Raw genomic sequence first — 12,508 nt, forward strand, 5'->3', positions numbered from 1 at the left:
CAGAAGTATTTCGAACTAAACTTCGAAAACAAAAAACTAGAGAGACGTTTGTCTTGACTCTCGAGGCACCGGTGAGATTCGAACTCACGATCTCCTGTTTACTAGACAGGCGCTTTAACTAACTAAGCCACGGCGCCTGCGCAGCGTCTTGTTCAGGCAGTGACACCATCAGAATTATTTCGAACTAAACTTCGAAAACCAAAAACTAGAGAGACGTTTGTCTTGACTCTCGAGGCACCGGTGAGATTCGAACTCATGATCTCCTGTTTACTAAACAGGCGCTTTAACCAACTAAGCCACGGCGCCTGCGCAGCGTCTTGTTCAGACAGTGACACCATCAGAAGTATTTTGAACTGAACTTCGAAAAGAAAAAACTAGAGAGACGTTTGTCTTGACTCTCGAGGCACCGGTGAGATTCGAACTCATGATCTCCTGTTTACTAGACAGGCGCTTTAACCAACTAAGCCACGGCGCCTGCGCAGCGTCTTGTTCAGACAGTGACACCATCAGAAGTATTTTGAACTGAACTTCGAAAAGAAAAAACTAGAGAGACGTTTGTCTTGACTCTCGAGGCACCGGTGAGATTCGAACTCATGATCTCCTGTTTACTAGACAGGCGCTTTAACCAACTAAGCCACGGCGCCTGCGCAGCGTCTTGATCAGGCAGTGACACCATCAGAAGTATTTCGAACTAAACTTCGAAAACAAAAAACTAGAGAGACGTTTGTCTTGACTCTCGAGGCACCGGTGAGATTCGAACTCACGATCTCCTGTTTACTAGACAGGCGCTTTAACTAACTAATCCACGGCGCCTGCGCAGCGTCTTGTTCAGGCAGTGACACCATCAGAAGTATTTGGAACTAAACTTGAAAACAAAAAACTAGAGATACGTTTGTCTTGACTCTCGAGGCACCGGTGAGATTCGAACTCAAGATCTCCTGTTTACTAGACAGGCGCTTTAACCAACTAAGCCATGGCGCCTGCACAGCGTCTTGTTCAGGAAGTGACGCGATCAGAAGTATTTCGAACTAAACTTCGAAAACAAAAAACTAGAGAGACGTTTGTCTTGACTATCGAGGCACCTGTGAGATTCAAACTCATGATCTCCTGTTCACTAGACAGGCGCTTTAACCAACTAATCCACGGCGCCTGCGCAGCGTCTTGTTCAGGCAGTGACACCATCAGAAGTATTTGGAACTAAACTTGAAAACAAAAAACTAGAGATACGTTTGTCTTCACTCTCGAGGCACCGGTGAGATTCGAACTCAAGATCTCCTGTTTACTAGACAGGCGCTTTAACCAACTAAGCCATGGCGCCTGCACAGCGTCTTGTTCAGGAAGTGACGCGATCAGAAGTATTTCGAACTAAACTTCGAAAACAAAAATTTAGAGAGACGTTTGTCTTGACTCTCGAGGCACCTGTGAGATTCGAACTCACGATCTCCGGTTTACTAGACAGGCGCTTTAACTAACTAAGCCCCGGCGCCTGCGCAGCGTCTTGTTCAGACAGTGACACCATCAGAAGTATTTCGAACTGAACTTTGAAAACAAAAAACTAGAGAGACGTTTGTCTTGACTCTCGAGGCACCGGTGAGATTCGAACTCATGATCTCCTGTTTACTAGACAGGCGCTTTAACCAACTAAGCCACGGCGCCTGCGCAGCGTCTTGATCAGGCAGTGACACCATCAGAAGTATTTCGAACTAAACTTCGAAAACAAAAAACTAGAGAGACGTTTGTCTTGACTCTCGAGGCACCGGTGAGATTCGAACTCACGATCTCCGGTTTACTAGACAGGCGCTTTAACTAACTAAGCCACGGCGCCTGCGCAGCGTCTTGTTCAGACAGTGACACCATCAGAAGTATTTTGAACTGAACTTCGAAAAGAAAAAACTAGAGAGACGTTTGTCTTGACTCTCGAGGCACCGGTGAGATTCGAACTCATGATCTCCTGTTTACTAGACAGGCGCTTTAACCAACTAAGCCACGGCGCCTGCGCAGCGTCTTGATCAGGCAGTGACACCATCAGAAGTATTTCGAACTAAACTTCGAAAACAAAAAACTAGAGAGACGTTTGTCTTGACTCTCGAGGCACCGGTGAGATTCGAACTCACGATCTCCGGTTTACTAGACAGGCGCTTTAACCAACTAAGCCACGGCGCTTGTGCAGCGTCTTGTTCAGGCAGTGACACCATCAGAATTATTTCGAACTAAACTTCGAAAACCAAAAACTAGAGAGACGTTTGTCTTGACTCTCGAGGCACCGGTGAGATTCGAACTCACGATCTCCGGTTTACTAGACAGGAAATTTAACCAAATAAGCCACGGCGTCTGCGCAGCGTCTTGTTCAGGCAGTGACACCATTGGAAGTATTTCGAACAATACTTCGAAAACAAAAAAAAATCAGAAGAGACGTTAGTCTTGACTCTCGAGGCACCGGTGAGATTCAAACTCACGATCTCCTGTTTACTAGACAGGCGCTTTAACTAACTAATCCACGGCGCCTGCGCAGCGTGTTCGTTCAGGCAGTGACACCATCGGAAGTGTTTGGAACTAAACTTCAAAAACAAAAAACTAGAGATACGTTTGTCTTGACTCTCGAGGCACCGGTGAGATTCGAACTCATGATCTCCTGTTTACTAGACAGGCGCTTTAACCAACTAAGCCACGGCGCCTGCGCAGCGTCTTGTTCAGGAAGTGACGCGATCAGAAGTATTTCGAACTAAACTTCGAAAACAAAAAACTAAAGAGAAGTTTGTCTTGACTCTCGAGGCACCGGTGAGATTCGAACTCACGATCTCCGGTTTACTAGACAGGAAATTTAACCAAATAAGCCACGGCGTCTGCGCAGCATCTTGTTCAGGCAGTGACACCATTGGAAGTATTTCGAACAACACTTCGAAAACAAAAAAAATCAGAAGAGACGTTAGTCTTGACTCTCGAGGCACCGGTGAGATTCGAACGCACGATCTCCTGTTTGCTAGACAGGCGCTTTAACCAACTAAGCCACGGCGCCTGCGCAGCGTCTTTTTCAGGAAGTGACGCGATCAGAAGTATTTCGAACTAAACTTCGAAAACAAAAAACTAGAGAGATGTTTGTCTTGACTCTCGAGGCACCGGTGAGATTCGAACTCACGATCTCCGGTTTACTAGACAGGCGCTTTACCTAACTAAGCCACGGCGCCTGCGCAGCGTCTTGTTCAGGCAGTGACACCATCAGAAGTAATTCGAACTGAACTTCGAAAACAAAAAAACTAGAGAGACGTTTGTCTTGACTCTCGAGGCACCGGTGAGATTCGAACTCACGATCTGCTGTTTACTAGACAGGCGCTTTAACCAACTAAGCCACGGCGCCTGCGCAGCGTCTTGTTCAGGCAGTGACACCATCAGAAGTATTTCGAAATAAACTACGAAAACAAAAAACTAAAGAGAAGTTTGTCTTGACTCTCGAGGCACCGGTGAGATTCGAACTCACGATCTCCGGTTTACTAGACAGGAAATTTAACCAAATAAGCCACGGCGTCTGCGCAGCATCTTGTTCAGGCAGTGACACCATTGGAAGTATTTCGAACAATACTTCGAAAACAAAAAACTTGAGAGACGTTTGTCTTGACTCTCGAGGCACCGGTAAGATTCGAACTCATGATCTCCTGTTTACTAGACAGGCGCTTTAACCAACTAAGCCACGGCGCCTGCGCAGCGTCTCGTTCAGGTAGTGACACCATTAGAAGTATTTCGAACTAAACTTCGAAAACAAAAAACTAGAGAGATGTTTGTCTTGACTCTCGAGGCAGCGGTAAGATTCAAACTCACGATCTCCTGTTTACTAGACAGGCGCTTTAACTAACTAAGCCACGGCGCCTGCGCAGCATTTTGTTCAGGCAGTGACACCATCAGAAGTATTTCGAACTAAACTTCGAAAACAAAAGTACTGAAAGTTGGGCGAGTTCGTACTCGATCATGACTTCTTTGCGTAAACACGTACACGGACACAAGGAAAAGAGGCAAACAACACGGGCGCCCGTGTTGTTTGCCTCTTTTCCTTGTGTCCGTGTACGTATTTGCGCAAAGAAGTCATGAATGTTCCAAAACAAAAAACTAGAGAGACGTTAGTCTTGACTCCCGAGGCACCGGTGAGATTTACACTCACGATCTCCTGTTTACTAGACAGGCGCTTTAACTAACTAATCCACGGCGCCTGCGCAGCGTCTTGTTCAGGCAGTGACACCATCAGAAGTATTTCGAACTAAACTTCGAAAACAAAAAACTAGAGAGACGTTTGTCGTGACTATCGAGGCACCTGTGAGATTCAAACTCATGATCTCCTGTTCACTAGACAGGCGCTTTAACCAACTAAGCTACGGCGCCTGCGCAGCGTCTTGTTCAGGCAGTGACACCATCAGAAGTATTTCGAAATAAACATCGAAAACAAAAAACTAGAGAGACGTTTGTCTTGACTCTCGAGGCACCGGTGAGATTCCAACTCACGATCTCCGGTTTACTGGACAGAAAATTTAACCAAATAAGCCCCGGCGTCTGCGCAGCGTCTTGTTCAGGCAGTGACACCATTGGAAGTATTTCGAACAATACTTCGAAAACAAAAAAAATCAGAAGAGACGTTAGTCTTGACTCTCGAGGCACCGGTGAGATTCGAACTCACGATCTCCTGTTTGCTAGACAGGCGCTTTAACCAACTAAGCCAAGGCGCCTGCGCAGCGTCTTGTTCAGGGAGTGACACCATCACAAGTATTTAGAACTAAACTTCGAAAACAAAAAACTACAGAGACGTTTGTCTTGACTCTCGAGGCACCGGTGAGATTCCAACTCACGATCTCCGGTTTACTAGACAGGAAATTTAACCAAATAAGCCACGGCGTCTGCGCAGCGTCTTGTTCAGGCAGTGACACCATTGGAAGTATTTCGAACAATACTTCGAAAACAAAAAAAAATCAGAAGAGACGTTAGTCTTGACTCTCGAGGCACCGGTGAGATTCGAACTCACGATCTGCTGTTTACTAGACAGGCGCTTTAACCAACTAAGCCACGGCGCTTGTGCAGCGTGTTGTTCAGGCAGTGACAGCATCAAAAGTATTTCGAACTAAACTTCGAAAACAAAAAAACTAGACAGAGGTTTGTCTTGACTCTCGAGGCACCGGTGAGATTCGAACTCACGATCTTCCTTTCACTAGACAGGCGCTTTAACTAACTAAGCCACGGCGCTTGTGCAGCGTCTTGTTCAGGCAGTCACACCATCAGAAGTATTTCGAACTAAAGTTCGAGAACAAAAAACTTGAGAGACGTTTGTCTTGACTCTCGAGGCACAGGTGAGATTCGAACTCACGATCTTCCTTTCACTAGACAGGCGCTTTAAACAACTAAGCCAAGGCGCCTGCGCAGCGTCTTCTTCAGGCAGTGACACCATCACAAGTATTTAGAACTAAACTTCGAAAACAAAAAACTACAGAGACGTTTGTCTTGACTCTCGAGGCACGGGTGAGATTCGAACTCACGATCTGCTGTTTACTAGACAGGCTCTTTAACCAACTAGGCCACGGCGCTTCTGCAGAGTCTTGTTTAGGCAGTGACACCATCAGAAGTATTTCGAACTAAACTTCGAAAACAAAAAAACTAGAGAGAGGTTTGTCTTGACTCTCGAGGCACCGGTGAGATTCGAACTCACGATCTCCTGTTTACTAGACAGGCGCTTCAACCAACTAAGCCACGGCGCTTGTGCAGCGTCTTGTTCAGGCAGTGACACCATCAGAAGTATTTCGAACTGAACTTCGAGAACAAAAAACTTGAGAGACGTTTGTCTTGACTCTCGTGGCACAGGTGAGATTCGAACTCACGATCTTCCTTTCACTAGACAGGCGCTTTAACTAACTAAGCCACAGCGCCTGCGCAGCGTCTTGTTCAGGCAGTGACACCATCAGAATTATTTCGAACTAAACTTCGAAAACCAAAAACTAGAGAGATGATTGTCTTGACTCTCGAGGCACCGGTGAGATTCGAACTCATGATCTCCTGTTTACTAGACAGGCGCTTTAACCAACTAAGCCACGGCGCCTGCGCAGCGTATTGATCAGGCAGTGACACCATCAGAAGTATTTCGAACTAAACTTCGAAAACAAAAAACTAGAGAGACGTTTGTCTTGACTCTCGAGGCACCGGTGAGATTTGAACTCACGATCTCTGGTTTACTAGACAGGCGCTTTAACTAACAAGCCACGGCGCCTGTGCAGCGTCTTGTTCAGACAGTGACACCATCAGAAGTATTTCGAACTGAACTTCGAAAAGAAAAAACTAGAGAGACGTTTGTCTTGACTCTCGAGGCACCGGTGAGATTCGAACTCAGATCTCCTGTTTACTAGACAGGCGCTTTAACTAACTAAGCCACAGCACCTGCGCAGCGTTTTGTTCAGGCAGTGACACCATCAGAAGTATTTCGAACTAAACTTCGAAAACAAAAGTACTGAAAGTTGGGCGAGTTCGTACTCGATCATGACTTCTTTGCGCAAACACGTACACGGACACAAGCAAAAGAGGCAAACAACACGGGCGACCGTGTTGTTTGCCTGTTTTCCTTGTGTCTGTGTACGTGTTTGCGCAAAGAAGTCATGAATGTTCGAAAACAAAAAACTAGAGAGACGTTAGTCTTGACTCCCGAGGCACCGGTGAGATTCAAACTCACGATCTCCTGTTTACTAGACAGGCGCTTTAACTAACTAAGCCACAGCGCCTGCGCAGCGTCTTGTTCAGGCAGTGACACCATCAGAATTATTTCGAACTAAACTTCGAAAACCAAAAACTAGAGAGACGTTTGCCTTGACTCTCGAGGCACCGGTGAGATTCGAACTCATGATCTCCTGTTTACTAGACAGGCGCTTTAACCAACTAAGCCACGGCGCCTGCGCAGCGTCTTGTTCAGGAAGTGACGCGATCAGAAGTATTTCGAACTAAACTTCGAAAACAAAAAACTAGAGAGATGTTTGTCTTGACTCTCGAGGCACCTGTGAGATTCAAACTCATGATCTCCTGTTTACTAGACAGGCGCTTTAACCAACTAAGCCACGGCGCCTGCGCAGCGTCTTGTTCAGGCAGTGACACCATCAGAAGTATTTCGAAATAAACTTCGAAAACAAAAAACTAAAGAGAAGTTTGTCTTGACTCTCGAGGCACCGGTGAGATTCGAACTCACGATCTCCGGTTTACTAGACAGGAAATTTAACCAAATAAGCCACGGCGTCTGCGCAGCATCTTGTTCAGGCAGTGACACCATTGGAAGTATTTCGAACAATACTTCGAAAACAAAAAAAAATCAGAAGAGATGTTAGTCTTGACTCTCGAGGCACCGGTGAGATTCGAACGCACGATCTCCTGTTTGCTAGACAGGCGCTTTAACCAACTAAGCCAAGGCGCCTGCGCAGCGTCTTGTTCAGGCAGTGACACCATCAGAAGTATTTCGAACTAATCTTCGAAAACAAAGAACTAGAGAGACGTTTGTCTTGACTCTCGAGGCACCGGTGAGATTCGAACTCACGATCTCTGGTTTACTAGACAGGCGCTTTACCTAACTAAGCCACGGCGCCTGCGCAGCGTCTTGTTCAGGCAGTGACACCATCAGAAGTAATTCGAACTGAACTTCGAAAACAAAAAAACTAGAGAGACGTTTGTCTTGACTCTCGAGGCACCGGTGAGATTCGAACTCACGATCTGCTGTTTACTAGACAGGCGCTTTAACCAACTAAGCCACGGCGCCTGCGCAGCGTCTTGTTCAGGCAGTGACACCATCAGAAGTATTTCGAAATAAACTTCGAAAACAAAAAACTAGAGAGAAGTTTGTCTTGACTCTCGAGGCACCGGTGAGATTCGAACTCACGATCTCCGGTTTACTAGACAGGAAATTTAACCAAATAAGCCACGGCGTCTGCGCAGCATCTTGTTCAGGCAGTGACACCATTGGAAGTATTTCGAACAATACTTCGAAAACAAAAAACTTGAGAGACGTTTGTCTTGCTTCTCGAGGCACAGGTGAGATTCGAACTCACGATCTTCCTTTCACTAGACAGGCGCTTTAACTAACTAAGCCACGGCGCCTGCGCAGCGTCTTGTTCAGGCAGTGACACCATCAGAATTATTTCGAACTAAACTTCGAAAACCAAAAACTAGAGAGACGTTTGTCTTGACTCTCGAGGCACCAGTGAGATTCGAACTCATGATCTCCTGTTTACTAGACAGGCGCTTTAACCAACTAAGCCACGGCGCCTGCGCAGCGTCTCGTTCAGGCAGTGACACCATCACAAGTATTTCGAACTAAACTTCGAAAACAAAAAACTAGAGAGATGTTTGTCTTGACTCTCGAGGCAGCGGTGAGATTCGAACTCACGATCTCCTGTTTACTAGACAGGCGCTTTAACTAACTAAGCCACGGCGCCTGCGCAGCATTTTGTTCAGGCAGTGACACCATCAGAAGTATTTCGAACTAAACTTCGAAAACAAAAGTACTGAAAGTTGGGCGAGTTCGTACTCGATCATGACTTCTTTGCGCAAACACGTACACGGACACAAGGAAAAGAGGCAAACAACACGGGCGCCCGTGTTGTTTGCCTCTTTTCCTTGTGTCCGTGTACGTATTTGCGCAAAGAAGTCATGAATGTTCCAAAACAAAAAACTAGAGAGACGTTAGTCTTGACTCCCGAGGCACCGGTGAGATTTAAACTCACGATCTCCTGTTTACTAGACAGGCGCTTTAACTAACTAATCCACGGCGCCTGCGCAGCGTCTTGTTCAGGCAGTGACACCATCAGAAGTATTTCGAACTAAACTTCGAAAACAAAAAACTAGAGAGACGTTTGTCTTGACTATCGAGGCACCTGTGAGATTCAAACTCATGACCTCCTGTTCACTAGACAGGCGCTTTAACCAACTAAGCCACGGCGCCTGCGCAGCGTCTTGTTCAGGCAGTGACACCATCAGAAGTATTTCGAACTAAACTTCGAAAACAAAAAACTAGAGAGACGTTTGTCTTGACTCTCGAGGCACCGGTGAGATTTGAACTCACGATCTCTGGTTTACTAGACAGGCGCTTTAACTAACTAAGCCACGGCGCCTGCGCAGCGTCTTGTTCAGACAGTGACACCATCAGAAGTATTTCGAACTAAACTTCGAAAACAAAAAACTAGAGAGACGTTTGTCTTGACTCTCGAGGCACCGGTGAGATTTGAACTCACGATCTCTGGTTTACTAGACAGGCGCTTTAACTAACTAAGCCACGGCGCCTGCGCAGCGTCTTGTTCAGACAGTGACACCATCAGAAGTATTTCGAACTGAACTTCGAAAAGAAAAAAACTAGAGAGACGTTTGTCTTGACTCTCGAGGCACCGGTGAGATTCGAACTCAGATCTCCTGTTTACTAGATAGGCGCTTTAACTAACTAAGCCACAGCACCTGCGCAGCGTTTTGTTCAGGCAGTGACACCATCAGAAGTATTTCGAACTAAACTTCGAAAACAAAAGTACTGAAAGTTGGGCGAGTTCGTACTCGATCATGACTTCTTTGCGCAAACACGTACACGGACACAAGCAAAAGAGGCAAACAACACGGGCGACCGTGTTGTTTGCCTGTTTTCCTTGTGTCCGTGTACGTGTTTGCGCAAAGAAGTCATGAATGTTCGAAAACAAAAAACTAGAGAGACGTTAGTCTTGACTCCCGAGGCACCGGTGAGATTCAAACTCACGATCTCCTGTTTACTAGACAGGCGCTTTAACTAACTAATCCACGGCGCCTGCGCAGCGTGTTTGTTCAGGCAGTGACACCATCGGAAGTATTTGGAACTAAACTTCGAAAACAAAAAACTAGAGATACGTTTGTCTTGACTCTCGAGGCACCGGTGAGATTCGAACTCATGATCTCCTGTTTACTAGACAGGCGCTTTAACCAACTAAGCCACGGCGCCTGCGCAGCGTCTTGTTCAGGAAGTGACGCGATCAGAAGTATTTCGAACTAAACTTCGAAAACAAAAAACTAGAGAGACGTTTGTCTTGACTCTCGAGGCACCGGTGAGATTCGAACTCACGATCTCCTGTTTACTAGACAGGCGCTTTAACTAACTAATCCACGGCGCCTGCGCAGCGTCTTGTTCAGGCAGTGACACCATCAGAAGTATTTGGAACTAAACTTGAAAACAAAAAACTAGAGATACGTTTGTCTTGACTCTCGAGGCACCGGTGAGATTCGAACTCAAGATCTCCTGTTTACTAGACAGGCGCTTTAACCAACTAAGCCATGGCGCCTGCACAGCGTCTTGTTCAGGAAGTGACGCGATCAGAAGTATTTCGAACTAAGCTTCGAAAACAAAAAACTAGAGAGACGTTTGTCTTGACTATCGAGGCACCTGTGAGATTCAAACTCATGATCTCCTGTTCACTAGACAGGCGCTTTAACCAACTAATCCACGGCGCCTGCGCAGCGTCTTGTTCAGGCAGTGACACCATCAGAAGTATTTGGAACTAAACTTGAAAACAAAAAACTAGAGATACGTTTGTCTTCACTCTCGAGGCACCGGTGAGATTCGAACTCAAGATCTCCTGTTTACTAGACAGGCGCTTTAACCAACTAAGCCATGGCGCCTGCACAGCGTCTTGTTCAGGAAGTGACGCGATCAGAAGTATTTCGAACTAAACTTCGAAAACAAAAATTTAGAGAGACGTTTGTCTTGACTCTCGAGGCACCTGTGAGATTCGAACTCACGATCTCCGGTTTACTAGACAGGCGCTTTAACTAACTAAGCCCCGGCGCCTGCGCAGCGTCTTGTTCAGACAGTGACACCATCAGAAGTATTTCGAACTGAACTTTAAAAACAAAAAACTAGAGAGACGTTTGTCTTGACTCTCGAGGCACCGGTGAGATTCGAACTCATGATCTCCTGTTTACTAGACAGGCGCTTTAACCAACTAAGCCACGGCGCCTGCGCAGCGTCTTGATCAGGCAGTGACACCATCAGAAGTATTTCGAACTAAACTTCGAAAACAAAAAACTAGAGAGACGTTTGTCTTGACTCTCGAGGCACCGGTGAGATTCGAACTCACGATCTCCGGTTTACTAGACAGGCGCTTTAACTAACTAAGCCACGGCGCCTGCGCAGCGTCTTGTTCAGACAGTGACACCATCAGAAGTATTTTGAACTGAACTTCGAAAAGAAAAAACTAGAGAGACGTTTGTCTTGACTCTCGAGGCACCGGTGAGATTCGAACTCATGATCTCCTGTTTACTAGACAGGCGCTTTAACCAACTAAGCCACGGCGCCTGCGCAGCGTCTTGATCAGGCAGTGACACCATCAGAAGTATTTCGAACTAAACTTCGAAAACAAAAAACTAGAGAGACGTTTGTCTTGACTCTCGAGGCACCGGTGAGATTCGAACTCACGATCTCCGGTTTACTAGACAGGCGCTTTAACCAACTAAGCCACGGCGCTTGTGCAGCGTCTTGTTCAGGCAGGGACAGCATCAGAAGTATTTCGACCTAAACTTCGAAAACAAAAAAACTGGAGAGAGGTTTGTCTTGACTCTCGAGGCACCGGTGAGATTCGAACTCACGATCTTCCTTTCACTAGACAGGCCCTTTAACTAACTAAGCCACAGCGCCTGCGCAGCGTCTTGTTCAGGCAGTGACACCATCAGAATTATTTCGAACTAAACTTCGAAAACCAAAAACTAGAGAGACGTTTGTCTTGACTCTCGAGGCACCGGTGAGATTCGAACTCACGATCTCCGGTTTACTAGACAGGAAATTTAACCAAATAAGCCACGGCGTCTGCGCAGCGTCTTGTTCAGGCAGTGACACCATTGGAAGTATTTCGAACAATACTTCGAAAACAAAAAAAAATCAGAAGAGACGTTAGTCTTGACTCTCGAGGCACCGGTGAGATTCAAACTCACGATCTCCTGTTTACTAGACAGGCGCTTTAACTAACTAATCCACGGCGCCTGCGCAGCGTGTTCGTTCAGGCAGTGACACCATCGGAAGTGTTTGGAACTAAACTTCAAAAACAAAAAACTAGAGATACGTTTGTCTTGACTCTCGAGGCACCGTTGAGATTCGAACTCATGATCTCCTGTTTACTAGACAGGCGCTTTAACCAACTAAGCCACGGCGCCTGCGCAGCGTCTTGTTCAGGAAGTGACGCGATCAGAAGTATTTCGAACTAAACTTCGAAAACAAAAAAACTAGAGAGATGTTTGTCTTGACTCTCGAGGCACCTGTGAGATTCGAACTCACGATCTCCTGTTTACTAGACAGGCGCTTTACCTAACTAAGCCACGGCGCCTGCGCAGCGTCTTGTTCAGGCAGTGACACCATCAGAAGTAATTCGAACTGAACTTCGAAAACAAAAAAACTAGAGAGACGTTTGTCTTGACTCTCGAGGCACCGGTGAGATTCGAACTCACGATCTGCTGTTTACTAGACAGGCGCTTTAACCAACTAAGCCACGGCGCCTGCGCAGCGTCT

The 12,508-nt window shown here is 46.4% G+C and overlaps 22 non-coding genes across 22 annotated transcripts; all 22 read right to left on the minus strand.

Annotated features, from left to right (window-relative positions):
- Positions 1-63: 63 nt before the first annotated feature.
- TRNAT-AGU (transfer RNA threonine (anticodon AGU)) lies at positions 64-137 on the minus strand. The gene has a single exon. It is a non-coding gene; the product is annotated as a tRNA-Thr (tRNA).
- Positions 138-232: 95 nt separating this feature from the next.
- Positions 233-306, minus strand: TRNAT-AGU (transfer RNA threonine (anticodon AGU)). The gene has a single exon. It is a non-coding gene; the product is annotated as a tRNA-Thr (tRNA).
- A 95-nt stretch (positions 307-401) lies between these two features.
- TRNAT-AGU (transfer RNA threonine (anticodon AGU)) lies at positions 402-475 on the minus strand. Its single transcript has one exon. It is a non-coding gene; the product is annotated as a tRNA-Thr (tRNA).
- Positions 476-570: 95 nt separating this feature from the next.
- Positions 571-644, minus strand: TRNAT-AGU (transfer RNA threonine (anticodon AGU)). Its single transcript has one exon. It is a non-coding gene; the product is annotated as a tRNA-Thr (tRNA).
- A 938-nt stretch (positions 645-1,582) lies between these two features.
- Positions 1,583-1,656, minus strand: TRNAT-AGU (transfer RNA threonine (anticodon AGU)). The gene has a single exon. It is a non-coding gene; the product is annotated as a tRNA-Thr (tRNA).
- Positions 1,657-1,920: 264 nt separating this feature from the next.
- TRNAT-AGU (transfer RNA threonine (anticodon AGU)) lies at positions 1,921-1,994 on the minus strand. Its single transcript has one exon. It is a non-coding gene; the product is annotated as a tRNA-Thr (tRNA).
- Positions 1,995-2,601: 607 nt separating this feature from the next.
- TRNAT-AGU (transfer RNA threonine (anticodon AGU)) lies at positions 2,602-2,675 on the minus strand. Its single transcript has one exon. It is a non-coding gene; the product is annotated as a tRNA-Thr (tRNA).
- Positions 2,676-2,942: 267 nt separating this feature from the next.
- TRNAA-AGC (transfer RNA alanine (anticodon AGC)) lies at positions 2,943-3,016 on the minus strand. Its single transcript has one exon. It is a non-coding gene; the product is annotated as a tRNA-Ala (tRNA).
- A 265-nt stretch (positions 3,017-3,281) lies between these two features.
- TRNAT-AGU (transfer RNA threonine (anticodon AGU)) lies at positions 3,282-3,355 on the minus strand. The gene has a single exon. It is a non-coding gene; the product is annotated as a tRNA-Thr (tRNA).
- A 264-nt stretch (positions 3,356-3,619) lies between these two features.
- TRNAT-AGU (transfer RNA threonine (anticodon AGU)) lies at positions 3,620-3,693 on the minus strand. Its single transcript has one exon. It is a non-coding gene; the product is annotated as a tRNA-Thr (tRNA).
- Positions 3,694-4,635: 942 nt separating this feature from the next.
- Positions 4,636-4,709, minus strand: TRNAA-AGC (transfer RNA alanine (anticodon AGC)). Its single transcript has one exon. It is a non-coding gene; the product is annotated as a tRNA-Ala (tRNA).
- A 1,284-nt stretch (positions 4,710-5,993) lies between these two features.
- Positions 5,994-6,067, minus strand: TRNAT-AGU (transfer RNA threonine (anticodon AGU)). The gene has a single exon. It is a non-coding gene; the product is annotated as a tRNA-Thr (tRNA).
- A 768-nt stretch (positions 6,068-6,835) lies between these two features.
- On the minus strand, positions 6,836-6,909 carry TRNAT-AGU (transfer RNA threonine (anticodon AGU)). The gene has a single exon. It is a non-coding gene; the product is annotated as a tRNA-Thr (tRNA).
- A 437-nt stretch (positions 6,910-7,346) lies between these two features.
- Positions 7,347-7,420, minus strand: TRNAA-AGC (transfer RNA alanine (anticodon AGC)). The gene has a single exon. It is a non-coding gene; the product is annotated as a tRNA-Ala (tRNA).
- Positions 7,421-7,685: 265 nt separating this feature from the next.
- Positions 7,686-7,759, minus strand: TRNAT-AGU (transfer RNA threonine (anticodon AGU)). Its single transcript has one exon. It is a non-coding gene; the product is annotated as a tRNA-Thr (tRNA).
- Positions 7,760-8,192: 433 nt separating this feature from the next.
- Positions 8,193-8,266, minus strand: TRNAT-AGU (transfer RNA threonine (anticodon AGU)). The gene has a single exon. It is a non-coding gene; the product is annotated as a tRNA-Thr (tRNA).
- Positions 8,267-9,881: 1,615 nt separating this feature from the next.
- Positions 9,882-9,955, minus strand: TRNAT-AGU (transfer RNA threonine (anticodon AGU)). Its single transcript has one exon. It is a non-coding gene; the product is annotated as a tRNA-Thr (tRNA).
- A 938-nt stretch (positions 9,956-10,893) lies between these two features.
- TRNAT-AGU (transfer RNA threonine (anticodon AGU)) lies at positions 10,894-10,967 on the minus strand. The gene has a single exon. It is a non-coding gene; the product is annotated as a tRNA-Thr (tRNA).
- A 264-nt stretch (positions 10,968-11,231) lies between these two features.
- Positions 11,232-11,305, minus strand: TRNAT-AGU (transfer RNA threonine (anticodon AGU)). Its single transcript has one exon. It is a non-coding gene; the product is annotated as a tRNA-Thr (tRNA).
- A 777-nt stretch (positions 11,306-12,082) lies between these two features.
- On the minus strand, positions 12,083-12,156 carry TRNAT-AGU (transfer RNA threonine (anticodon AGU)). Its single transcript has one exon. It is a non-coding gene; the product is annotated as a tRNA-Thr (tRNA).
- A 96-nt stretch (positions 12,157-12,252) lies between these two features.
- TRNAT-AGU (transfer RNA threonine (anticodon AGU)) lies at positions 12,253-12,326 on the minus strand. The gene has a single exon. It is a non-coding gene; the product is annotated as a tRNA-Thr (tRNA).
- A 96-nt stretch (positions 12,327-12,422) lies between these two features.
- Positions 12,423-12,496, minus strand: TRNAT-AGU (transfer RNA threonine (anticodon AGU)). The gene has a single exon. It is a non-coding gene; the product is annotated as a tRNA-Thr (tRNA).
- Between the last annotated feature and the right edge of the window lie 12 nt (positions 12,497-12,508).

Source organism: Rhipicephalus microplus, chromosome 5 (genome assembly GCF_043290135.1).
Source record: "Rhipicephalus microplus isolate Deutch F79 chromosome 5, USDA_Rmic, whole genome shotgun sequence".
Lineage (NCBI taxonomy): Eukaryota > Metazoa > Arthropoda > Arachnida > Ixodida > Ixodidae > Rhipicephalus > Rhipicephalus microplus.